The sequence below is a fragment of the Lissotriton helveticus genome, chromosome 2_1 (assembly GCF_964261635.1).
Source record: "Lissotriton helveticus chromosome 2_1, aLisHel1.1, whole genome shotgun sequence".
NCBI classification, from domain to species: Eukaryota; Metazoa; Chordata; class Amphibia; order Caudata; family Salamandridae; genus Lissotriton; species Lissotriton helveticus.
In genome coordinates, this window is record NC_136059.1 from 1,700,760,105 (window position 1) to 1,700,776,729 (window position 16,625).

Below are 16,625 nucleotides of genomic sequence, written 5' to 3' on the forward strand. Positions count from 1 at the left end.
CGGGCAGGTCCAGGATATAGTCAAAATGTCTCTACCAACCATCGACTAGGATGATGTTCATATGCTGTATTTATTAGAGTAACACTCATCTGCCCACATGAAATTAATTTACCACAATCTAAACATGTCATTTTAATCTTTCCAAAGTTCTTCTAAATATTTGGGACCGTTTCCCTTGCCTCTGAAGCTCTCAGTGCCACTTCTTTGATGAATGTACTAGCAGGTCAGGGGTTCTCCTCCAAATCTCTCTTTTATGCAGCACTATAATTAATTGGTGCCACCTCTCCATATGACGATGCATGGTATAGTTACCACAACTATATTTTTTTTCGGTTCCTCTGGAGAGTTCATCGTGGCAGATGAAGCGTGTAACATACCGGGCATTTACCTTTTTTTGCATGTACAGGAAAGGAAAAAAAAATCGAGCGTCCGAGTTCTAAGGTGTCCCAGGACAATTTTAGTGGACCAGGCCCAAATCCAAAGAACAGGCCGCCATTTTGAGAGTCCTCTTGCAGCCGCCTGTCGCTGTAGCATCAAGAGCAGCCGAAACTCAGCTGAATGGCAACTGAAACGGTAAATGGGCGCCCCACTACATTTCAGCATTGTAGGATGACCACACCAGTACAGCAACTTGATAGACATCACCTCGGTGCCATCCGGATCTCGGCGCCCCACTGCAGATGAAGTGCCTCTCAACTATGAAACCACCACGGTGACATCCGGATCTTGGCGCGTTGTGCTGCCTTCGGCCTATTCGCACATCGGTCCGCTACTGACGCCATCTCATTGGCTAATGGGGTGACCCACGCCGAGTTTCAGCATTGTAGGATGACCACACCAACTTGCTAGACATCACCTCGGTGCCATCCGAATCTTGGCATCTCAACGCCTAGTGGTATCTTCCATACAGAAAATATTGTTACGCTGCCTTTGGCCCCATTCGCACATCAGTCCGCAACTTAGACATCACCTCGATGCCATCCGGATCTTGGCATCTCAGCGCCTTGTGGTGTTAGTCAGAAAATATTGTTGCGCTGCCTTTGGCCCCATTCGCACATCAGTCCGCTACTGACACCATCTCACAGGCCAATAGGGCGCCCCACGCCGACTTTTACCATTGTACGATGGCCACACCAGTGGCACAACTTGCTAGACATCACCTCGGTGCCATCCGAATCTTGGCATCTCAACGCCTAGTGGTATCTTCCATACAGAAAATCTTGTTACGCTACCTTTGGCCCCATTCGCACATCGGTCCGCAACTTAGACATCACCTCGGTGCCATCCGGATCTTGGCATCTCAGCGCCTTGTGGTGTCTTCTACTCCGAAAATATAGTAGAAAATATTGTTGCGCTGCCTTTGGTCCCATTCACACATCAGTCCGCTACTGACACCATCTCACAGGCCAACAGGGCGCCCCACGCCGACTTTTACCATTGTACGATGACCACACCAGTGCCACAACTTGCTAGACACCACCTCGGTGCCATCCGGATCTTGGCATCTCAGCGCCTTGTGGTGTCTTCAAATCAGAAAATATTGTTGCGCTGCCTTTGGCCCCATTCGCACATCGGTCCGCTACTGACGCCATCTCACAGGCCAACGGGGCGCCCCACGCCGACTTTCAGCATTGTAGGATGGCCACACCAGTGCGGCAACTTACTAGACACCACCTCGGTGCCATCCGGATCTTGGCGCGTTGTGCTGCCTTCGGCCTATTCGCACATCGGTCCGCTACTGACGCAAACTCACAGGCCAACGGGGCGCCCCACGCCGACTTTCAGCATTGTTGGATGGCCACACCAGTGCGGCAACTTACTAGACACCACCTCGGTGCCATCCGGATCTTGGCGCGTTGAGCTGCCTTCGGCCTATTCGCACATCGGTCCGCTACTGACGCCATCTCACAGGCCAACGGGGCGCCCCACGCCGACTTTCAGCATTGTAGGATGGCCACACCAGTGCGGCAACTTACTAGACACCACCTCGGTGCCATCCGGATCTTGGCGCGTTGTGCTGCCTTCGGCCTATTCGCACATCGGTCCGCTACTGACGCAAACTCACAGGCCAACGGGGCGCCCCATGCCGACTTTCAGCATTGTTGGATGGCCACACCAGTGCGGCAACTTACTAGACACCACCTCGGTGCCATCCGGATCTTGGCGCGTTGTGCTGCCTTCGGCCTATTCGCACATCGGTCCGCTACTGACGCAAACTCACAGGCCAACGGGGCGCCCCACGCCGACTTTCAGCATTGTTAGATAGCCACACCAGTGCGGCAACTTACTAGACACCACCTCGGTGCCATCCGGATCTTGGCGCGTTGTGCTGCCTTCGGCCTATTCGCACATCGGTCCGCTACTGACGCAAACTCACAGGACAACAGGGCGCCCCACGCCGACTTTCAGCATTGTAGGATGGCCACACCAGTGCTGCAACTTGCTGGACACCACCTCGGTGCCATCCGGATCTTGGCGCGTTGTGTTGCCTTCGGCCTATTCGCACATCGGTCCGCTACTGACGCCGCCTCACGTGCCAACGTATTTTCTCCGCATTTTACACCCTATGCCGCATAACAGGTCATGTGACTTGTTTATAAAACTTTTCATTGGTTCATTTTACTTTTGGTTTCCTAATGATGGAAGGCTTGATCATGTGACCTAAAAACAACACTTTTCATAGGATGAAAACTTTTTTTTTTTCCCAAACGATGAAAGCCCCACCTTGTTTCTGGATGTTTCAGACTGAAGCTGGCGTCAGCATGAAAGCACCACCATCTCGTAGCTCAGTCGTGGTCATTCCGCGAGCAATCATGGCAGCCGCTCCCCACCAGAAGCCTGCAGGAGTCGGAGCCCCCAAAACTTTTGATGAATTCTCAAGGCGGAGGGGACGCTTTCGAGAATGGGGTCCAAGACCTAGCAGACAAGCGTCCGATTTCCAAGGTGTCCCAGGGCCATTTCAGTGGACCAGGCCCAAAAAGGAAACAGCCTGCCGCCATTTTGAGAGTCCTGTGACAGCCGCCTATCGCTGCACCGCAAGAGTGGGCGCAACTCAGCTGAATTGCGGCTTTTGACACAGTGGACCAAAAACGGACGGAATGGCAACTGAAACGGTAAAGGGGCGCCCCACTACAACAGATGACACTCCACCTGGAGAGGCCCGTTCACGCCGCCTCCCCCGGGGCGCTCCACGCCGTTATTCGGAGCAGCATTGTAGGATACCAAAACCAGTGCGGCAACTTACTGGACATCACCTTGGTGCCATCGTTCTGCTGCCTTGGAACTATTCGCGCAACAGTTTGCTACTGATGACCCACCCCCCGCGACGCCCCATGCCGTTATTTGCTGGGTGGCAACTTACTAGACATCACTTTCGTGTCATCTAGATTTCGGCGCGTTCTGCTGCCTTGGAACTATTCGCACAACAGTTTGCTACTGATGACCCACCCCCCGCGACGCCCCACGCCGGAAATCTGGACGTTGTGCTGCGTTGGGACTATTCGCACAGCCGACCGCTACTTCGTTGTTTTTCTCTAAAAATGTTTATATGTTATTACTATTTTTGTTTTCTTGTATATATTTATAAATTATTAAAGTTTTACAATCTTACTACTTTGTCGGAGTGCTATATATTTTTAATGTGACACATAATTGTAAAAACTTTGATGTACAAACAGTCATCCCTGGAATCTTCCGCTTCAGGCTCGGTCCCCTCCCCAATCACAATACAGGATGGTTTTCAGATAATAGCAACGCTTCTGCTGTGACGGATCTCATCGAGTGTGGGCCTTGATCTACTATAACTCCTTTGAAGAGGGGTGATTCTTTACAGCTGTGGCCATAAACTACATCTGCAGGGCTAGCTGATACCCTAGGACCAGCCTGGACAATCGGACACAGAGGAAAAGGAGTGTCAGAGGGTGCGGTAGTGAATAGGGCGAAAGGGAGGTGTCGGGCGGGCACAGGGTGTGATTCTCAGGGAACAGCAGCGCAGATGGGGGAGGTTTATTACCCATGCATAAGACAGAGAGCGGGGGTGACCACTGCCTGGGGGAGATGCTTGCGAGGGTGGGGGGCCATGCTAAGGATCGACAGCGTGCACAGAGTGGGTCTGGTCAAGGCATCTAAAATGGCTGCCGTGCACGACAAAAGTGTGGCATTTGAAAAAAGACAAGATGGCGCAGACAATGTTTTTCAACACTTCCTGATTTCCTTCGAATCGAACGTTAACAGACGTTGGGGCATATTACCAAAGTTAAGCGATATTTATCCCTAACGATGCTTAGCAACGATTTTTTTACCGTCAGAAATTATCGCAGATAAACCTTGCTATTATCAAGGTTTATCGGAAATACGATAAAAAACGACCGCAATGCATTAATATCGCTGAAAACTCAGCGATATTCATGCATTACCGAGCTAATGCTCTTAGCCATGTTATCCACCTCCCATTGGATAACATGGCTAAGAACTGCTCAGGGCAGGTGGTAGCTTTTGGAGATATTCGCCCTTATCTCGAATATTTCCAAAAGTTGATAATAGGAGATAGCGATGTTAGCGACTGTTTCCAGTCGCTAACATCTTGGCATGCCCACTTTGCATGTCATTAGTGATAAATATCACTCACATGCAAAGTGGGGCCCAAGATGGTCGCTATCTTCTACTAGCCGTCGCTAACTGGTGTTAGCAACAGCTAGGTAATACACATATAATTTTATCTCCGCGAAGCGGAGCGCTGTTACAGATATATATCTTGTTTCTGAACGTTAATTTCTCAAAATGCACTGAAGCACATATATTGAGACCTAGCAAAGGCACATCGGGCTACCAGTCCCTACAATTTTGCCAAGTTTCTTGCAAATCCATTCAGCTGTTCGATCCTACCGAGAGACAAGATGGCGGCCGCTACGGACTGTTTGGAATGTTTACAGACACCGGAGAGCCAATCAGCTTCGCTTCGCAAAGCTCCGTAACGCGAAAAGTACGCGAAGCGGTGCGCTGTTACAGATATATACCTTTTTTTGAACGTTAATTTCTCAAAATCCACTGGAGCACATATATTGAGATCTAGCAAAGGCACATCGGGCTACCAGTCCCTACAATTTTGCCAAGTTTCGTGCAAATCCATTCAGCTGTTCGATTATTATTATTTTATTTTTTTTCCCCCCGCGGGGCCCTTTTAAAACCTCCACATCAAACCTAGGGGGTGAGCGACAATGTACTATGCCCCCTTATGGTCATTTGCCCCTTCGCTTTGGCCTCCTCTTGTCTCTCGATCCTACCGAGAGACAAGATGGCGGCCGCTACGGACTGTTTGGAATGTTGACAGACGCCGGAGAACCAATCAGCTTCGCTTCACAAAGCTCCGTTGCGCGAAAAGTACGCGTAGCGGAGCGCTGCCCGGTCCGCTGTTACAGATATATATCTTTTTTTAAACGTTAATTTCTCAAAATCCACTGTAGCACATATATTGAGACCTACAAAAGGCACATCGGGCTACCAGTCCCTACAATTTTGCCAAGTTTCGTGCAAATCCATTCAGCCGTTCGGGCTAAAAGTGAGGCCAACCGCCCTATGGAAAACTCAATGTTAAAAACACGTTTTGGGACCCCCCTTTTTTCTCGGCCCCCCCTTGACGAACCCCCCCCAAATTTTCAAGGGCTACTCAGAAACAAAATGTGCCGTTTTCCTGAAAATTTCAGCCAATTCCGTCCACAAACGCCAAAGTTATTAGACATAGAATTTTCAAAACTCCCATAGAGAAAAAATCCTAACTATATATACCTACTGGCGACCGCCAGTAGGTAATATATATATATATATATATATATATATATATATATATATATATATATATATATATATATATATATATATATATATATATACCTACTGGCGGTCGCCAGTAGGTATATATAGTTAGGATTGTTTTCCATAGGGAAATCGCAACATTCTATTGGGAATAACTTTGGCGCCGGTAGAGGAATCTTCCTGAATTTTTCCTTAACTTTGCCTCGCACCGCTCCGGTCCTTCCCTGGAAGTTTGGGGGGGATTCGTCAAGCGGGGGCCGAGATAAAAGGGGGTCCCAAAACGTGTTTTCCCCATGTTAATTTCCATAGGGCGGTCAAACTCACTTTTAGCTCGAACGGCTGAATGGATTTTCACCAAACTTGGCAAAATTGTAGGGACTGGTAGCCCGATGTGCCTTTGCTATGTCTCAAGATATGTGCTCCAGAGGATTTTGAGTAATTTAGGTTAAAAAAAATGTATATATCTATGGCAGCTTACCCGTGAGCTTACCCGTACGCTTACGGTACGCGCACGTACGTGTACCGTACGTGTACCTCTAGTGCGCGAGCTGCATTCTGATTGGCTGCCAATGTCTGTCAACACTCCAAAACAGAAACTGTTGGCAGCCATCTTGTGCCTCGGTAGACTGAAGTACAGGAAAGCCGAAAAACAAACTTGTAGAACTCAAAAAGGGGGCAGGGTAGAAGCATCCTGACCCCCTAGACCTGCTCAGGGGGTCCCACAAGGACCCCCAAGGCCCCAAAAAAAAAAAAAAAATCGGAAAATCGCGGGGTACGCTTACGGTACGCGTACCTAATTTTTTTACAAGAAAAAAAAAAGATTTGGGGGCCTTGTAGAAACACTCTGACCCCCCTAGGGCTGTTCAGGTGGTCCCATACGGATATTCAGTGTAAACAGTGTGGAGAGATGCACACCAGCTTCTTTCATGTTTGTCCACTCATTTCTGTCTATTTCCTTTTTACTCATTTTCGGCGTGCCAGCTATATGTGCTTCGCCCATCCGCACTGCAAATGACTAAAGAACGTGAAGGAGACACACTTCTGTCTCCATTTAGCTGCACAACCTATCTTAATGAATTTAATGAATTAAATTCGTACACCATAAGTTCAATTTCTCCAAATTTTCACCGTTTAGTTCATCATTGCTTGTCTCTGTTTTCACTCCAATCCATTATATCCATATGTTCAATCCTTAAACTTTTGCAAAAAACACAGGAGAGTCCTTGTTTCCTTGTACCACGTTTTATTTTCAGTCACCCAATGCATTTCGGGAAAAAAATCCCTTCTTCGGGGGTTTCGTGGCACTGGTTTTCTCAATCAAATAACTACATCTAGGCTGTGAATTAATTTCACCGCTCTACTATCTTCAGCTCCCAATGTGGGCTTTGCTCTGTGCATACGGATCCATGCATCCATACGGATATTAACATATATAAATGTTATCCGCTAATAGAATTAGCATTTAAAAAACCTTGCGAGTTCACTGAAAAAAACAAAGGTTTCAGGCCTTATATTAGTTAGGAATTAGCATTTAAAAAACCTTTGAAATTCACTGAAAAAACCATAGGTTTCACACCAGTTATAGTTAGGAATTAGCATTTAAAAACCTATTAAATTCACACACACCCCCCACACACATACCCCCACATACACACACCCCACACCCACACCCCCCCACACACCCCCCACCATACCTCATACACCCACACCTCCACCCACACCCAAACACCCCACACACCCACACCCACACACACACCATACACCCCCACACCCCCACCTATACCCACACACCCCACACACCCCCACACACCTCACTCCCCCACACACACACACACACACACCTCACAGACACACCCCACACATCCCCCACACACACCTCACCCCCCACACACACCCACCTCTGACACACACCCCACACACACACCCCACACACACCTCACACACACACACACACCCACACACACATTCCTCATCCCCACACACACCCACACCCCCCCCACACCCCCCCACACACACACACCCACACACACACCCCACACACACACCCACCCATCCTACACACACACACCCCACACACATACCCCCCCACACACACACCCCACACCCGCCCCCCCACACAAACACACCACACACACACACACTCATTATTTTTTTTCTTATTTTTTTGAGGGGGTGCGCGCCCCGGTACACGTATCGGTACACGTACCGGTACGTGTACCCTGGAGAAAAAAAGAAAGATAGAGTTTTTTAAAAATGTAGCATTTTTATATAAATTGGAGGTAGTTCTGAAAAGAACTGTTTTTTTATTCTTATTGTTGTTTTATATTTTTTTATTGTTTTTTTGTACCCCGCGACTTTTAAAAAAAAATATATATATTATTTTTTTTGCCTTGGGGGTCCTTGTGGGACCCCCTGAGCAGGTCTAGGGGGTCAGGGTGTTTCTACTCTGGCCCCTTTGCGAGTTTCACACCTTTGTTTCACTGCTTTCTTGTGCCTTGGTTCTAACAAGGCACAAGATGGCTGCCAGGGACACCCAGTATGCAAGGGGAATTAGTTCCCCCTGTTCAAACATGCACAGGGGCTGCGTTGCAGAGAGGTGTAAAAAAGGGTGTGGCCTCATTACACCTCTATGCAATGCAGCCTTCTGGCGCATACTGGAGGCTCCTGGTGGGCTAGTTGGCCCCCAGGGACCCCCATTATGCAAGGGGAATTAGTTCCCCCTCTGCAAACGCGCCAGGCGGCTGCGTTGCAGAGAGGTGTAACAAGGGGCATAGCCTCATTACACCTCTGCAATGCAGCCCCCTGGCGCATACTGGAGGTTCCAGGTGGGCTAGTTGGCCCAGTGATGTCACTGACCATGTCATGAATGATCTAATATGTGACATCATCAGCAGTGGATTGCGGGTGCGCGATATATACTTAGTACAACTAACTATATACGAGCAATTTCAATGGTTTTGTATGAGTAAAATGTCCAGCTAACTATAACACCACTAAAACGTATAGTTTTTTGAGTGAATTTCAAAGGTTTTGTAAAAGCTAATTCCTAACTATATAACTCCTGAAACCTATGTTTTTTTCAGTGAATTTCAAAGGTTTTTTTTAAATGCTAATTCCTAACTATATAAGGCCTGAAACCTATGGTTTTTTTCAGTGAATTTATATATATATATATATATATATATATATATATATATATATATATATATATATATATATATATATATATATATCCAAAACAAAACAGCTCCTGCTGGAAACTGGAGTCCCTCGGGTGGTGGCGCGTCAACCGGCAGAGCAGCCGGCTGAGTAATTCAAAGTTTAAAATGAGGAAGATGCCCTCTTAGGAATAACACTGCAACATCTACAAACACAGATTTATTTTGTCATAAATCATTAACGTGGCACGTTTCGCCCGTCAAGCGGCCTTGATCACACAAAGTGAAATAATGAGACGTAGTTCATTACATATGGGAAATGTGCAACAAAGGTAGGACTGTAACACCGGGTCTCACAGAGACATCCACATAGGACTAATGTCGCCATTGTAGCCGCCATGTTCAAATGTTTGGACAATACCATGTTCGTAATAGAACGCAATTACTATAACATTTGTTTTAAGACCCCCTAATGCTTAAAAAAATGGTGAAAGTAGATGTTTTGAATGTAAACATTGGTGCATACTGCATGATTCAAAATCATCAAAAGTACATATTCGTTGTTGACAGATTATTTGAAAGTACATATAAGTGGGAGATCTCATAGCGGAGAAGGAGTAAGACAAGCGAGAGAGTGTACCTCAAGGATACCTCTCCCAGAGTGGTATGAAATACCTAAACTGCAAGTGCTGTGTTCCTTGTGGTTAAAAATGGCACTATAGCAGTATATGTATAAACCTGTTGGAACAGAGATTAATAGCTCTACCTCACAAGGATTTTAAGCGACATAGTGCCTGAACATAAAAACCTACAGCATGTGCAATACTTTACCCATAGTGGGATAGGCAATGTGAAGTTCCAAAGTGGTCATATTGGTGACATTATAGTTGTTGTGATCAATTCCCAGTTTGGTGAAAGTACAATCAAAAGTTTGCACCCATATTACAGTAATATCATGCTTGAAGTAAATCAAAACAAATGTAAATCATGGCTAATATTTAACATGCTGCCTCCGCTGAATTGCAACATATTGAATGTCATAATGATTTGAGACCCCATCTCAAAAGACAATAACAACTTGTGGTATGTGATGAAATATAAAGAAAATCCAAAGAAAGAAAAGATTCCTTATCTGAGGTGACCAGAACATCAGTAGGATGATGTCATGAAGAAAAGGGTATGGAACCCAAGTAGAATTACCTGTCCAAACCAGTTGGTCCCTTCCTTTCCTCCTGTTGAAAGATAGAAAAGATACAGTCAGATGTCATGATGACAGGTTAGTTAAAATACATACTATACAACATAGTAGTACAATTGTAAAACACAGGCGCAGTACCATAAAAACCACTGTCTAATCATCATGTAAGTGTATGGCCATCTCTTCATCTATATTGTGCCCCCCAGGATAGAGAGTTCCTAGATCAATGATATACCTAGATTCCTGATTCCTCAGTTGCAATACCCTGTCCCCTCCTCTGTGTTTGGTGTTGATTTGTTCAATGATGAAATACTGGAGTTCGGAATTGTCTGAGTAGTGATGTGTCTCAAAATGCCTTGCAATCGGGGTCGTGTTGGTCCTTGTTGTTGATATCCCTCATATGCTCTAGAACCCTCTTTTTGGCCATCAGTGTTGTGCTGCCGATATAGCATAGATTGCAAGGGCATTCCAAGACATAGTGAAAAACAATGTATAACAACGGGTCAAAAAACAGAGAGAAGCTATCAGAACAACTATGTGCTATTAGTAGGATACAATCCATGAATCCAAAGTATTCATGGTGAAAAATATGTTCCCATCAGATACCCGTCCTGTACCGCCCTACATCATTTGGGATCCTTCACCAGAAGGAAGTGGAATAAATTCCACTATGGATTAGGTAGATTGTGTCCTAATCGTGTTTGAAGGATACAATGATGGATTAATGAAAACTATATGTTGGTATCAGTGGGTAAAAATAATTAGCAGTGCAGAAGATGCTATGTGTAGCATGTGAATAAGTGAATTAATATTGGGTTGTAGGAATGGAAAGAAAGAATTTTAATAGGATCCTACCCACACCCAAGGTTAAAAAACAGTGCAAAGTAGTGTTAACAAATAACTACTTGGATGTAATCTAGGTCGACATGTTTCTGCAGATTTTGTAGGCTCACACGATACCTGTCTGCCTCATCAGGACCTTCACAATAATATGCTACTGCTGGTAAATATGTCTTTAGTGATTAAATCATATCACCTGAGATCGCCAAACAGAGTGATCCAGATGGTCACCGTCAGATAGACGAACAAACATACACACAGAGAAAAATGCACATAGTTAATAACAATAGCTTTAAACACAAGGACAAACTCTCGTGATGTTATATATTTTGCCAAACAATAATGGTCACTGATTGCTCTCTAGTCAACCTGGAATCAAGGCAAAAATGACCTAGTAAAGATAAACAAAATAAATCTTTATATTCACTCACCCACAATCTGGGGAATGAACTCTCCACCTCACCCGGCTACAGCTCAGGTACAAATGGAGCACCGCTCTAGTGAATGTAAAAGGAGAGAAACACCAGTGATAGAGGAGGACCTCTCTGAAGCTTTATTACCAAACACACCCTTTCCCCAACCTGTTCGGTTTGTAGCAGTCTTATGTTTCAACGTGGTATAGGGAAGGTCAATGATGTTTTAAATTAGATACAGCTAAGTTTAGCGCTTTTTTGAAGATATATGCGCTAGAGCTACTTCTAGTGCAAACTGAATAGAGCGTCGTCCAGATTACCCGTATATATTTAGCGGGTGTCTTTACTAAAAACAGGTATCGACAATGCTCTAAAATACGCTTGAATCTCATTGTAAGACTAGCAACCCATCAGCGAGGAAAGGTCACTCGAGCTCACATCGTTGGTAATTCGTTCCCCAAACCCTTACCTGTCCGTCGGTACTCCTCGCCTCCGTCTAGGCTGTCAGTGGGAGGTACCTGGACGGACAGGAAGCGGTTATTTGAATTCTTTTTCGTGGACCGACGGGAGAGTCACGTGACAGACTCCGTCGCATGCGCCAAAACTACACGGTTGGTGGGAATTGTAGTTCGCATGCTGGAATCATGACGCGCTCGATCACGCGCGCCAATCAGTTGGGAAATGTAGTACGCTGGCGGGTTACGGCCGCATACATAGATATAGAAAAGACACTTTCAATCAAAGGGTCCTAGTCGATGAATATGTCGAATGATACTCCAAATACCAAAGGTATAGAAAATCCTTACCGCTAGTCAATGAGAGTTTCATTTTGAGGAGAGGGTGGAGAGGATATAATCAAGCCTTCCCCCAACCACAATGCCCACCTTGGTAGCAACCTTCACCGTGGGGACAAGCACCTTTTCCGCCTATAATGAACCCATACGGTCCGCCCCCATTCTATGGAGATTACAACCAACAGTCTTTTTTAGGGGGGGGCAGGAGAAGCCGGGGCCGTCAAAGAACTCCCAGACAAGGACAGGTCCGCTGGAACATACCACCTCAGACCATGGATCTGAGGAGTGGGAAAAAGATTCCACAGGATCAACCATCAACCGCAGCGGGACCAGTTTAGTCATCAACCTGAGCTCACAACAATTAACAGAGACCCAAGAGCGAGTATTGAACAAAGGCCTTGGATTTGTCTCAACAAATCGCACGGATCCATTCCAGGCTCAAATTGAATTAAGCAAACTCTATCGTAAGATCAGGCTTCATTTTATGTTTGCGAATAAACCAATTGCAAATTCGCAATGCAGCCCCGAAAACAATACCGGATTGAAGAAACCTTCGACCTTTAACCCAACTACACTAGGCCAACCTCCAAAGGTACTTACCTTTGAAGAAGCAGTCAACCATGACATACGAGAACTCTTCACTGTCAGGCAGAGGATGTTTTCTAATTTGACTAGAGATTAACAAACTGCTATTAAGGATCTAACTGAGAACCCCCTCATTGTGATAAAACCAGCAGACAAGGGGGGAGGGGTGGTCATCCTCGATGTGGAAACATACCGCAATGAGTGCTTACGCCAACTCAACGATGGTCGGTCATATAGAAAACTCAAACAAGACCCGACAGCTAGACTAACTAATATCATAGCTCATATCGTTGAGGAGGCACTAGCAGAAGGCTGGCTTACTCCTAAAGAGGGTCAATATCTCCAAGTATCCAACCCTGTCACCCCTTACTTTTACCAGTTGCCAAAAATACACAAGGTCCAACGCCCTCCACCAGGCCGTCCCATTATATCTGGGATAGGTTCACTCCTGGAACCTTTGTCGACCTTTGTTGATGTGTTTCTCCAACCAATGGTACAAGAGATGCGCTCTTATTTGAAGGACACGAAAGATGTTTTAAGATTGCTACCCGACATTGAATACGACATTAACACAGTTGGTGTCGTTCGATGTCGAGAGCTTATACACATCTATACCCCAAACGGAGACTCTACAGGTGATAGAAGAGCTATTGCTATCACGAGACTTGAACTCCATAACTCCTGTTAGACTCATTATGACCTTAGCAACACTAGCTATGACAGAGAACTTCTTCTCATATGAAGATTCCCTTTATTTGCAGATTAGCGGGACTAGTATGGGCAGCGTTTTTGCCCCTAGTCTCGCTAATCTATACATGCATCAATTTGAACAGCAGCACGTGCTCGCAGACACCAACCCCCATCTCAAGTGTCTGCGAGCGTGGAAACGCTACATCTATGACATTTTTGTGGTGTGGCGTGGGGATGAAATCCAACTCAAAGAATTCCATGAGTGGCTAAATCAGAAGAACCGCTATCTAAAATTTACAATGGAATACAATACATGCAGATTAGCCTTTTTAGATCTAATGATCATTGGTACGACCGATGGCCTCATATCAGAGCTCTATCAGAAACCTATGGCCCGAAACTCTTTGTTGAATTACCATAGCTGCCACCCTAAGTCCCTTCGGGACAATCTGCCCTATGGGCAATTTTTACGTATACAGAGGAACTGTACAGACCAAGTTTCTTTTGAGGCACATGCTAGGAACTTAACACGAGACCTTTTGGAGAAAGACTATCCAAAACAACTGGTGTACCGATCAAATAAACGTGCAGCAAATAATAACAGAGCCAGCCTACTAGAAATAATGCCTCCCAAAGAAAAGACAGAACGAATGACCTGCGTCACGACATTTGGTACACTATCAAACCAAATCACTAGCATTATTAAAAAACACTGGGGCATTCTAAATACGGGAAAAGACAAATTGCCTGTCCCCCTTTTTGCCTTCAAAAGGGGACAAAACCTGAAGGACAAATTGGTCCATACAAGACCAAGGTGGAAATTCCAAAAATGAAAGGTACTTTGTGGGAGATGCCTGCTGTAATCGGACACCATCCGTGCGGACAATGTGCAGCATGTCCTCAGACCTGTAAATCTACCATAATCAACATCGGCACAGAACATCCATGGGAACAACGCAGGTTTACGAACTGTAATAGTTCCAACCTCATATACTTAATCAGTTGCCCTTGTGATAAGAAATATGTGGGCATGACCACGAGAAAAATAAAGATCAGGATCTCCGAGCATAAAAGCTCGATACGTTGCAATAAGCAAGCAACAAGAATGACCAAACATTTCTTAGAGGCCCAACATGCTCCGACTGATCTGCACTGGACAGTGCTAGAACAACCAGTAATTCCTAAACATATTACAGACATAAGTACCTTCTTACACAAAAGGGAACAAAGATGGGTGTACAAACTGCAAACAGATAGAACAGGCCTGAATGAGGACATCCCTTGGATGTCGTTGTAGGTTCTGGGCAAATTGTCCACTATATACGGTGATGTATACCCGGGATTTTGGTGTTAAAGTACCAGAAACTATTAGCGTGTACTTTTCACTAACTGCTGTAATTTTGTTTTCCACATTCTTAAATCTAATGACAGTGGTTCCACAAACAATATAAATAATATACAATTTATGCTTGCTAATAGCTAGTCATAAGTTCGATTGCATTGATGTACAAAGCTTCACTGATATTTGAATATTGATTAAAACTAACCTGTAGGTTAGCACAATGTATCGAGCACAAAATGAAACTCTCATTGACTAGCGGTAAGGATTTTCTATACCTTTGGTATTTGGAGTATCATTCGACATATTCATCGACTAGGACCCTTTGATTGAAAGTGTCTTTTCTATATCTATCTATGTATGCGGCCGTAACCCGCCAGCGTACTACATTTCCCAACTGATTGGCGCGTGTGATCGAGCGCGTCATGATTCCAGCATGCGAACTACAATTCCCACCAACCGTGTAGTTTTGGCGCATGCGACGGAGTCTGTCACGTGACTCTCCCGTCGGTCCACGAAAAAGAATTCAAATAACCGCTTCCTGTCCGTCCAGGTACCTCCCACTGACAGCCTAGACGGAGGCGAGGAGTACCGATGGACAGGTAAGGGTTTGGGGAACGAATTACCAACGATGTGAGCTCGAGTGACCTTTCCTCGCTGATGGGTTGCTAGTCTTACAATGAGATTCAAGCGTATTTTAGAGCATTGTCGATACCTGTTTTTAGTAAAGACACCCGCTAAATATATACGGGTAATCTGGACGACGCTCTATTCAGTTTGCACTAGAAGTAGCTCTAGCGCATATATCTTCAAAAAAGCGCTAAACTTAGCTGTATCTAATTTAAAACATCATTGACCTTCCCTATACCACGTTGAAACATAAGACTGCTACAAACCGAACAGGTTGGGGAAAGGGTGTGTTTGGTAATAAAGCTTCAGAGAGGTCCTCCTCTATCACTGGTGTTTCTCTCCTTTTACATTCACTAGAGCGGTGCTCCATTTGTACCTGAGCTGTAGCCGGGTGAGGTGGAGAGTTCATTCCCCAGATTGTGGGTGAGTGAATATAAAGATTTATTTTGTTTATCTTTACTAGGTCATTTTTGCCTTGATTCCAGGTTGACTAGAGAGCAATCAGTGACCATTATTGTTTGGCAAAATATATAACATCACGAGAGTTTGTCCTTGTGTTTAAAGCTATTGTTATTAACTATGTGCATTTTTCTCTGTGTGTATGTTTGTTCGTCTATCTGACGGTGACCATCTGGATCACTCTGTTTGGCGATCTCAGGTGATATGATTTAATCACTAAAGACATATTTACCAGCAGTAGCATATTATTGTGAAGGTCCTGATGAAGCAGACAGGTATCGTGTGAGCCTACAAAATCTGCAGAAACATGTCGACCTAGATTACATCCAAGTAGTTATTTGTTAACACTACTTTGCACTGTTTTTTAACCTTGGGTGTGGGTAGGATCCTATTAAAATTCTTTCTTTCCATTCCTACAACCCAATATTAATTCACTTATTCACATGCTACACATAGCATCTTCTGCACTGCTAATTATTTTTACCCACTGATACCAACATATAGTTTTCATTAATCCCTCATTGTATCCTTCAAACACGATTAGGACACAATCTACCTAATCCATAGTGGAATTTATTTCACTTCCTTCTGGTGAAGGATCCCAAATGATGTAGGGCGGTACAGGACGGGTATCTGATGGGAACATATTTTTCACCATGAATACTTTGGATTCATGGATTGTATCCTACTAATAGCACATAGTTGTTC